Source organism: Dipteris shenzhenensis, chromosome 6 (assembly GCF_047967505.1).
Source record: "Dipteris shenzhenensis isolate YYH24624 ecotype China chromosome 6, Dip_SZ_1.0, whole genome shotgun sequence".
Taxonomy (NCBI): Eukaryota; Viridiplantae; Streptophyta; class Polypodiopsida; order Gleicheniales; family Dipteridaceae; genus Dipteris; species Dipteris shenzhenensis.
Genome location: NC_141601.1, coordinates 58,886,979 through 58,899,241, shown reverse-complemented (window position 1 = coordinate 58,899,241; position 12,263 = coordinate 58,886,979).

Genomic DNA, 12,263 nt, shown 5'->3' with positions numbered 1-12,263 from the left:
GGAATTGGGATTCAGGGGGAGTGTTGAAATATCGAGCTCCACTCGTGATATGCCAGGGTGACTGTTGTGCATTTATGTCACTGACTTGTTAGTTGTAGATGTAGTTGGTACACCGCCCATGAATAATAGCTGGATGACAACTATCTTTGTGTACTCTAGTTAGTGGCTCAGTTAGTATGCCACCTAGGTTAGCTGAGTTTGGTTTGAGACCTACATATAGGGTTCGTCTATTCCTTTTGTAAAAAGAGAGAGTTCTTTTGGCTTTCATAACTAAGAAGAGGAAAACTATTTTGAGCCTCCACCTTCTTGTGTATTCCCACATTTTGTATGTGAGAAAGCTTCAAGTGAGACTCCTTACCTCTCTCCCACTCTCTTCACACCAAGTTGCTATGCTTGCTCTTCTTTCCAAAGAAGTAGTCACCATTGAGGATCTTCTTGCATACTTCTTGTGTTATTGCATCTGGAACAAACCTTAATGCTCCCCCACCAAACAATAGACATCAGTTTCATTATTTCTTTCCTCTAAGTTGCAATGTGCTCTGGTGCCTCAAAGGATATCTTTCCTATTTCATATGCTTGGCAAACATCCACCATGCTCTGAAACTCTGAGTCCTCTCGGAAGGTAATGCAAGTAACATCCATGTATCTTGCAACGGCAGTGTTCAGATCCTTGGCCTCAACCTTATTACTTGGTATGCCTTGCATATTGCTTACAACGTGTTTCAAGCATCTATAGAACCGAGTCCTCTTTGCCATGTACTCAGATGTAGGTCTCCTACCCTTCACTGTTTGTGGCTTTCCATAGCCCACCCATAACTCCCTCGCCTTTATCAAGATCTCACAAAGAGAAGAGCATTTTTTCAACCTAAATGGAGTAAAATTCAGCCTTTCTGATTCTAGAATGTACTTTGAGTCATTGTTAAATATACATACATGACAAATGACCTGTTGAAACTTTTCCACACTCAATCTGTGGTAAGTTTCCTTTTCTTCCCTCATCAAGGGCGATCTTGCAAGCTTCACAAAAGTGTTGCCCATCAATGGGCTCAAACCTTGCCAACATGTATCTCTTCTCGATGTCAGTCCCATATCGGCTTTCGTACAAGGCCTCTCCATAAACAAAGTCACTCCTTTTAAAGTTCTCAAAAGCATCAAGAAAGTTCACATGCTTTTGAAATGTGACATCAGGCAATGTAGGATCATCTTCTTGAAGTCTCTTAAAACACCATAGGATGAAGAGTGATATTAGTGGCAACTGGAGTTCTTATTTTCCTTGTATCTTCATATAATTTGTGTGCAAATGTCTTATCTAGCTTTCATTGATTTGTGAACAACAAAGCTGGATCAATAAGCATTGTAGCCATGTTGAATTGTGAAAATCCCCAAATGTACCCCTCATCCTCTGGAGGATGTAAGTCTGCCACACTTATAGAAAAGTCTATGAGACATGTATCTTGTTCTTGTGGATCCTCTTGATCATCACTATCCAATTTTTTGCCTTATTTTAAATAACCTACATTTGAATGATCTACGCATGGAGTAGGGGGAATAGCTATGGAACTTGAATCTGAGACATGTATCTTGTTCTTGTGGATCCTCTTGATCATCACTATCCAATTTTTTGCCTTATTTTAAATAACCTACATTTGAATGATCTACGCATGGAGTAGGGGGAATAGCTGTGGAACTTGAATCACTCCTTCTTGTTCATGTAGTTGCAGCAATCGATGGTGTAGGTACAGTTGGAGATACTGTAGTTACTACCATAGATATTGTAGTTACTCTTACCGGAGATACCATAGTTATCGCCACAGATATTGGCCGTACAACTTGAGGGCTACATGTTATAGATGGAGTACTTACTGTGCTGCTAAAGGTACAACACCGCCACTTGGAAATGCAACCCACATTTTCTTCAATACTTCCAAGGCACTAAGTAATTCTTGGGATCCTTCAATTGAATCTGGTAAGGGCTTCAAGAAATGCTTGTGCATAACTTATAACTTGTAGACCACATTGTCATTCTTCCCTTTGCACACAACCTCTATCAAATTGTTTTCTTTAATGTTGATGGTTGAGACCATGCCACCATCTCTTACTGCCTCTGGAGAATATTTCAAGCTTGACACATTCTCGACAGTGACCACCAAAAAATATTTTGATTTGCACTCCATAAAATACCAAGCATGTTCAAGATATTTGAAAGACACCTTGGAACCAAGCCCCTACTGCCCTGCAACCTCTCCCCCACTCTGCATCCCTCGTTGCCCTGTGACCTCTCCCCTGCTCTGCATCCCTCGCTGCCCTGTGACCTCTCCCCCACTCTGCAAAACCCCTCTCCCACCACTACACACGGATCCTATTGCAACGTTTACGTACTGACGTTTAGCGCTCGCATAGAGTTAATCATCGGTATGAAAAGCGTGTTGGGATATCTCAAGGTGTATGCCTCAGGCACACCTTATGTTTCTATGTGTGAGTGCTAGAGGCACAGTTAGGTGCCCACAAGCACAGTTAGGTGGTGGAGAGCCACATAGGATGATTGAGTGAATCTAGGAGCAGATTGAGGAGATGATTGTGGAGCTCTGAGGTCATCAGTGATGTCAGTGAGCTTGTATGAGGTGCCTACTTAAGGACCTCACTTTTCTTCATTCCATAAGCAAGTATTCTAATTTTGTGTCCACTCTACTCTTTCTTTTCAGTGTTCCAACATGGTATCAGAGCCATTTGATCCCCCTTGAGCCCATTTCTGCCACATCATCATCTTCTTCCTCTTCTTCTTCTTCACCATCTCTCCCTCTTCTTCCAAAAATTTGCTTGAACTTGTTCTCCTCCGATTCTCACCCATTTCCCACACCCTTCCAGCTAAAGATCCACCTAGTTGGGGCAAACTTCTGGCTGCAAGGAATTAAGGAATCTTCGCTTCTGCTCGTTGCCATTATAGGAAGGTCGTCGATTCTTCTTGCTATGTTTTCTCTGCGCCTGCTCCTTCTTTCTCTAATTCCTTTCAGGGCAAGCTTCTCCATACCTTGGGCTACCTTGTGCTGAAATTTGAGCAGCAATGGCTGCATATTGAAGGAGAAAACAGAGAAAAACCAGTCAATTTTATTGAAGAAGGAGAAGGCGACCTGACGCGTTTTCTCGCCTCTTCTTCCAAGAGGTTCTACTGTGGTATACCAGCTTTCTTTTGCCTCAGAAAGCCCCCTTTCTTTTGCTTTGAAGAGTGAGCTATAAGCCCTCCAAGTTCAGCTCTCTAGTTTTGACAGTTTTGACAAGCTTTTGAAAATGATGCTACATAAAATGCTACTCTAGCATTTCTGGTCTTTTGAAGTTTTCAATAACTTCACTACAAGTGTTGCTTCAATTTTGTTTTGACTTGCTAGACCTGGTTTTGATTGGAAAGTGTTTATTTCATCCACTTCTATGAAGCATGTAAGAAGAAGCATCATTGTTTGAAATCTAGTCACTACTATTTGCTACATCAAGTGCTCATATTTTGGAAGTCTTTCAGTTATTTTTGCCTTGTAAGAGAGATAGACACTGCCCAATATCTGGGTTAGACCCTCTCATGGCTACCATATTTAATCTTGAGAAGTTCAATGGAAAGGGCTTCCATACATGGCAAATGAAGGTGAAATTTGCATTGATGCGGGAGAACTTATGGGGACTTGTCAAACCTACTCCTACCGCTTCTTCTACGGCCTCCAATGCTGGACAATCTTCAACTCCGACACGACCGGCAAGGGATCCAGCAAGAGAAGAAAAAGCATATGGTATAATTGCTCTTGCTCTAGGTGATGATTATATACATCATATCTCTGACTTGGAGTCTCCTTCAGAAGCTTGGCAGAAGCTAGACATGATTTTTGGTGCAAGCTCTCACATCTCTAAACTATCACTTAAAATCTCTTTCTTTGAATTAAAGATGGCAAGTGATACTACTTTAGCTGCTCATGTCAACTATATGCAGAGTCTTATGACTCAATTAGCTTCTATCAACTCTCCTATCACCCCTGATGATGCTATGGCAGTGTTACTTAAGAGTATGCGTGAAAGTTTTGATCACATTGTTAGCACTTTGAAGAATCTTCCCAATCCTAACCTTGAAGGCATTATCTCTACTCTCCAAGAAGAAGAAAGGCATATGGAGCTAAGGAAAGGCAATGACGCTGCTTATGTTATGAAATTCCAGAAGGGCAAGTATACTCCTTATATTCACTGTGGAAAGACAAATCACCTTTCAAAGGACTGCTTCAAAGTTAATCCATGCAAGCACTGTGGCAAGAACAACCATCATGAGAAGTTTTGCAGAGCCAAAGCAAAGACAGAAAATGCAAATCTACTTACAGTTAATGAGCCTCCACAAGATGAGGCATCCTTTGAAGATTATGCATTTTAAACACATCTCTATGTATGCTCCAGATCTCTCTTTTTATGTCAAGGTACTCAGCCTAGATAGTCCTCCAAAATGAATGAAAATAAACTATTGTGTTTTGTGTGTTTTGTAAACACCTCTGGTCACCTTATGATGTAGGCCATGTGTATGTTTTGTTCCATGGTACCTCGTGTAGACATTGTGTGCATGTACATGCAGGGGAGATAACCATTGGAAGGTCTGTTTGTATCCCTTTTTGTTTACCTTACACCCATGGGAACCCTTGCTAGCATGAGAACCTAGCCATAGATTTATCCTTGACCACCATGAGATGGCATGAGAAACTATGAGACTAGATGTATCCTTGACATAGCCTGAGGCATTTCCTTGAGGGGGGGTTTGTTGGGATATCTCAAGGTGTATGCCTCAGGCACACCTTATGTTTCTATGTGTGAGTGCTAGAGGCACAGTTAGGTGCCCACAAGCACAGTTAGGTGGTGGAGAGCCACATAGGATGATTGAGTGAATCTAGGAGCAGATTGAGGAGATGATTGTGGAGCTCTGAGGTCATCAGTGATGTCAGTGAGCTTGTATGAGGTGCCTACTTAAGGACCTCACTTTTCTTCATTCCATAAGCAAGTATTCTGATTTTGTGTCCACTCTACTCTTTCTTTTCAGTGTTCCAACAAAGCGGGTTCCATAAAGTGTCGCTATATAGCGACGCTTGCCAAAAGTTGCTTTATAGCGACTTTTAAGTGTCGCTATATAGCGACACTGCTATACTATTAATATCGACGTTTTCCAGAGAGGTTTTTTTTTCCATATAGGCCTTAAAAGTTAGTTTTTTCCAATGACAAATTTTTTTAAATTTTCATACATGTTTGATCTCATAGAGAATAAAAAAATGAGAGCATGTACATCAAGCCTTTGAAGCTCATATATTCATGTCCAAGTTTGAGATGAAAAAAATCAATTAAGAGCATTCACATCAACTGTTTCATCTTGAACCAAGTCTAAGGCACCAAACAAGTCTATCTCCACCTCTATACCGACTTGATCTCCTATATCATCATCATACTCTAGCATCGTACGTTCACCTAAAAGTATTTGATCATCTTCCTCAATAAAGTGTGGTGTTTCTTGATGATCGTTGTCTTCTTCCTCAATATCGTGATCTCCATCTTCTGTTGAGATATCGAGCTCCACTCGCGATATGCCAGGGTGACCGTTGTGCATTTATGTCACTGACTTGTTAGCTACAGATGCAGTTGGTACACCGCCCATGAATAATAGCTGGATGACAGCTATCCTTATCTACTCTAGTTTGTGGCTTAGTTAGTATGCCACCTTAGTTAGTTGATTTTGGTTTGAGACCCACATATAGGGTTCTTCTATTTCTTTATACTTGAGTTCTTTTGGCTTTCACAACTAAGAAGAGGAAAACTGTTTTCAGCCTCCACCTGTGTGTGTATTCCCCCATTGTGTATGTGAGAAAGCCACAAGTGAGACTCCTTCCCTCTCTCCCACTATCTTCACATGGTATCAGAGCCTTGTTCGTGGTAAGGAGCTCAAGAAAGCAAACCAAGTTCACGGTGTCCTGGTAAGAGGACCAGTGTTGCTTTCCTATTTCGAGTTTGGGAGCAAATCTCTGCAGGTAGCACAGCCAGAAGTGCAAGAGTGCACTGTCTCAGATTGAGACGCCCTTCGCGGTGTGGCGAGAGTGCAGTATATGCTTCGGGGCCATTTTGAGGCCCTTTTTGAAGGCGGGAGTTCTTCCCAGGCACTCTGAAAAAGGCCCTATTTTTGCTATGCGACCACTGCTCGGTTGGTCGGTGAAAAGTTGTCATAGAAATTGCATCATATGCCTATGTGCAGAGATTTTGGGAGTTGCAGAATCATGCTTGTTGCCTGTTGATGCAAAATCGTCACTAGGAAGTGACTGTGTGGTCAAATACCACTTTCGTCAGTTTTGCAGATCTACCCGTGTGAGGCAAAAGCTGTGTTTTTTGCAGTGACAAAATATTTTGCAGTGTTCTATAATGGCGTCTGATTCTCTTTCACAGATTGTCACTGAAAAGCTTGACAAGAACAACTTCTAGGCATGGAAGTTTAGAATGACAAATTTCCTTATGGGAAAAGGCTATTGGGAGTTCATTACAGGAAATGAAGAAGAACCAGTTCTTCCTAATGTTCCCAATCAACAGGAAATGTAGGCATTTAAAGGATGGCATGAGAGAGCCAGAAAAGTTATGTACTGGCTGTCTATCAGTATTTTGGATTCTATGATTGTGCATATTCAGGATGCAAGTATGCCAAAGGAGGCATGGGATACTTTGGCAAAAATGTACAGCACAAATACGCAAGCCAGGAAAATGCAACTCAAATAGGAGTTGCACAATGTGTAGAGAGAAAATTTGAGCATAAATGACTACCACATGAAGGTGAAGAAAATTGCAGATGCCAGTGGAAGATGATGATCTAGTTTCTGTGACCTTGAATGGTCTAGGAAAGGATTATGCATAGTTTTGCACATCCATTTCCATCCGTGAAAAATTTCCTGATTTTGAAGAGTTGTTTGCTCTTCTAATTTTTGAAGAGCAGAGAAATGGGGGTGCATCTTCTTCAAGAGGAAATTCAAAAGAAACTATCTTCTACTCAAATGCTGGAAAAGGTAGAGGCTGAGAAAGAGGAGGCCGATCTACAGGCCATGGCAGAAATCAAAATATGCAGCAAACTCAAAAAAACCAGTCCTATGGAGGAGGACGTGGTAACTCTAGAGGCAGGGGGAGCCAAAGAGGCTGTGGTGGATGGTAGAGAGGGCAAAATGCAAATAACAATGTTGAATGCTACTACTATGGTAAAATGGGTCATATGGCTAAGGACTGCTACAAAAAGCAGAATGACATTATGAATAGAAAATTGCAGCAAGGCAATTATGCATCTTCTAGTAGACAGGGTGATAACAGAAATGAGCATCTATTTATGGTGCAGCACATGACCAATTCTGTGACAAGTGCAGAAGAACGAAATGATGTGTGGTATGTTGACTCAGGTGCATCAAACCACATGACAGGTCATGTAGAATGGATGCAGGATGCAAGGAAAATGGAAAAACCAGGATTTGTGGAGACTAGTGATGATACTACACATCCTATTGTGCAGATTGGTAAAGTCTACCTTGATCGCTACCTCCTCCCTCGTAGAGAGGATCCACGTTGCTTTTGGGAAGACAACTTTTCCCAAAGCATGCACTTGGGGCCACAAAAGAGACATCCTATTCATAGCACGCAAGTCTTCTCGCACTCCTCTCGAGTCTTTGGAACCAACCAAGTGTGCCCAAATAGTAGCCCCCACATTCTTGAAGATATGCATGGGATCCAAGAGATGATTGATTTGTAATTGACCCCAATAAGGAAGCTCGTAGAATATCGATAGCCTCTTCATACCAGGAGGAGGTTCCTCTCCATTCGCTGTCCAAGCTTGAATCTAGTCACTTGCCTTCAAATATGATGGTGGTGGATCAAGCTGACCTCCACATGTGAGATGGTCGAGTGGAAGGTATCGAGCATGATCTTCATAAACATTTTTCCTCATATGTTTGGAGTAGTGTGCAAGTGATTTCAGAGCCGGCCCACAAATAGGACAAGCATGGTACCCACTTGTAACAAGTCTCGTACGCATGCATGAATGTGTTAGTACAAGACATGCATGTGAAAGAGAGTCATAAAAGCATAATCCCTCATTGTACATGTAAAGACACAACCACGTACATGTGCACTCTCCATATCCTGGGTAGTCATGCATGGTCCACATCAAGATACCCCTGACCAAAATATCATTGGTGTGTCTAGGAGCTCTAGAAATATCAAAGACCTGCACTTCTCTCCATAATATCTGTAACTCCTCTATCAAAGGTGCCATGTACATGTCCATATTTTTTGCCTTGTACTTTCCTGGCACAAGTAGCGCAAGCATGAGGTGTCCCTTTTTTACTGTTAGCCACGGTGGGATCTTGTAATTCACCATGACTATGGGCCATGTCGACCAAGATGTCGAGCATGACCCGAAAGGATTCACACCGTCCATGGCGAGCCCAAGATGTAAGTTGCATGGCTCCCTCGCAAAGTCTGGCCACTGATTATTTATGTGCTTCTAAGCTGCACAATCTTCGAGAATCCTCAATGTGTCATTAGTGGACCGATGAGATGTATGCCATGTCATCAATTGTGCTATGGATTTGCATCGGAACATGTGTTGTATTCTTGCAATGATGGGAAAGTGTCTAAGACCTTTACCGTTATCTGCTCACCCTGCAAGTCATCTCTATATCATTGTTCCCCACACTTTGGACAACTATCCGAGTCTCTATGCTCACGACGAAAGAGAATACAATCATTACTGCAAGCATGGATCGTATCATAATCCATACCCACTGTTGTTAGCATCTTTTTCACTTCATCTCTTGATGCGGGCATGGTATTTGGTGCAGGCAACATCTTCTAGAGCAACCTATGACAATTCAAACATACATAGGCTTCGAACAATGATGATTCGGTATACACTATCCAAATGATGATTCTCAAAACAAACAATGTCCAAATAATGAGTCAAATTAATGCAAGAGCTAACCTCATTAAGGCCGAGACACTTGTATCCGACCACCCATACTTTACTTGTAGATTCAAGATTGAGAGACAAGCACGTAGTTTAGACATCCTAGCACCCTCATACAATTGTGTTGATTGCAACTCTTGCATTTTGACTGCAGACTCTGACATCACATGTACATGGGATGTAGTGCCCCTAAAAATGGAATCCATCATGTCGACCATACCCTCGTCATCATTTGGGAGACTATAGTCTTGCTGAAAGTGAGAAGGTATATGCGTACCCTCGTCACCCTCCCTCCTGTTTTAAGATTTCGTGTAAATATAAGATCTTGTATTTCTTGGTATACAATAAGACTGTGAACTTAAATAGCTTTGACTTACCGATGGTCCATCAACACGTGCAACACCAATGGTGGGTACTGGTTCGGGCTCCTCCCCATACATCCGCAAGTGGCGCATGATAATACAACGTTGATTCATACTTCTCGCTTGCAATGAGTGCAATGATAGTATAACCTCTCCATAAGCCACTTCGTGCTCTTGGGTGTTGGCGCATCATCGGACGGTCGTCCCTTCCATCTACACTTATAAAATCACAACATAAGTTCCATCTACTCTTCTTTCTGTTCTCTCCCTCTTCTTCCACTTTCCTTTCCCTCTTTCCTTTCCCTCTTCTTCCTCTTCTCGTCCACTTCCTCTTTTCCCTCTTCTTTCTCTTCTTTCCCTCTTTCCTTTCCCTTCTCTTTCCCCCTTCTCTTATTCTCTCTTTCCCCCTTCTCTTATTCTCTCTTCTTTCTCTCTTCTTTCTCTTCTTCTCTCTTCTCCTCTCTTCCCCTCTCCTTTCCCTCTTCTTTCTCTCTTCTTCCTCTTCTCTCCCTCTTTCTCTCTTCTTCCTCTTCTCTCCCTCTTCTTCCTCTTCTTCCTCTTCTTCCTCTTCCTTTCCCTCTTCTTCCTCTTCTTTCCCTCTTTTCTTTCGCTCTTCTTCCTCTTCTCCTCCCCCTTCTCTTTTCCCTCTTCTCTCCCTCTTCTTCAGATTCCTCTTCCTCTTCTTCCTCTTCCTCTTCCTCTTCTTCCTCTTCTCTCCCTCTTTGCTTGTGCCTATGCCTATGCCTATGCTTATGTTTGTTTTTTTGTTTTTTGTCTTTGTGTTTGTGTCTATGTTAGACATGGGATTACGTCGCTGATCTGACAAGTACAGATAGCCTCAAAAGAGGAGAGCTCACGATCTATATGCTCTAGAGGACTTTGATTCCTCTCAGGTGACTACCCCGAGGACTGGTCCAACTCCTCTCGGATCTAGCACTACGATTACCCCTGGTCCCAACTCCTCTTCCACGTAGCACTGTGACTACCCCTCGGGGAACTCCTTTGCTAGTCGCGCATGGCTTTGTCAGTAGTCCCTACAAGTTTGTAGCGCAGATGAGCGATGAGGAGGCAGCGAGATTCTTCTCTCTGCTATCTCAGAGGACCTCAGCAATTCCCTCCCCTACACCGACGGCTGGACGTACTACCCAGTCATCCCCTCATGCCTCTTCGACTGAGGGGTCATCACCTACGTATGCCTCTCATAAGGGAAGGAAGAGTAGGAAGGGCAGCTTATGTTGTACTGACTCGGGAGATGTAGATGAGTCAGCACACTCACGTTCCTACAGGTCTCCACTTGGTCCAGAGACACAGTATCAGTCAAGTCCCTTGCCCTCTCCTACTCCTACTGCTACTCCTTGCTCCGAAAGTGCTCGTACAGCTTCCACTCCTTCTGACTCTACTACCATCAGTCCTCCTTACTCATCAGGGGATCTCTCGTATAAAATCACGGCTACCGGAGAGATAATAGAAGATAGTAAGGGCAAAGAAGTGATGGCCACCATGAGACGGTTGATGAGCCATCACTTTAAGAGTGGCATTGCTACCGATTGGTGGTATCAAGATGACCAAAAGAAGCAGGCGGTCATCGATGAATTAAAACAAAAATACCCTAACCCACCAAATTGGGAGTTTAATGAGAATTATATGCGAGAGTGCATGGGTTTGGTCTTGAAGCATCATAGATCAACCTTGCATACTTCCATCACAAAGGGGTTGGCTAAACCCAGCTGGGCAGACAAAGTTGATTGGAAGTTCTTCAAGAAGCAGAATAGGGACCATCCCGAATTGTTCGAGGGTCAGAGGAAGGCTGCAAAGGGACGGCTGGACGTCATAGGTACTTCGCACTTTGGTGTAGGCAGACGGTTGGCGTTCGAGGCAACCATGGTAAGTCTACTTCTTCTCATTTAATGTATTGTTCTATTTGTTTTACTACATATTACATGCACTTTAGCTAACTCTAACTCTCATAAATTGGATCCACAGCAAGCTCTGATGGGTCATCTTCCTACAGATGTAGAGACACGACGTGCATTTCGGATAGGAACAAAGACGTGGTTTATTGAGTAAGAGACAATGGGAGTGACGGTCGATTGGGCTGAGGTGGCTGCTCGCACGGTATAAGTTTACTCCTACTTGTAATCTCACTTTTTAATTTTTTTTCTTCTTTAAGTTCTAATCTAATTTTCAATAATTTATATGGTTCACTCGTAGGGTCAAAGCTCAAGCGTCCCATCATCAGAGGCGAGCGATCACCAGGGCCAGGGATTAGACACACGTGACGAGGATCAGGAAGAAGCCGTAGCTCACAAGGACCAAGGATTAGGCCAACAAGACGAGGACAATTCGGATTCGGATGAGTAGTAGTAGTAGTGGTAGTAGTGTCATTTTCTTTGCCCTATATGTCATTTTGTATATCCGCTCGTTTAAGCAATTTTGTATCACCCTTTAAAAAGGGTAATTTTGTAACAAACAATGTCGTATATGTTCGACATGTATATGCTTTTGTTGCTCGATCATTTCATTTGAGCGATTTTGTATCACCCTTTTCGCAAGGGAAATTTTGTTATCAAAAAACTTTATTTTATAATTACCAAAAAAAAAGGATTAGTGGGGCTAAACAGAGCCATAGCAAGCCCTGTTTAGCCCCACTAATCCTTTTTTTTAGTCCTGTTAATCATCGCTATATAGCGACGTTTACCAATGTCACTATATAGCGACGATTAACAGTGTCGCTATAGCGACGTTTATCATCATCGCTATATAGCGATGGTTCTTTTCCGATGCTTTTAGCGACTTTTATAGCGATGTTTGCGCCCATGAAAAAAAAAATTAATGTAAAAAGCATCGATATTTTCGTCAAAAAATGGCCTATGCCTTGTAGTGTCCCCTGCCTCACCTCCCAGTGTCGCCCT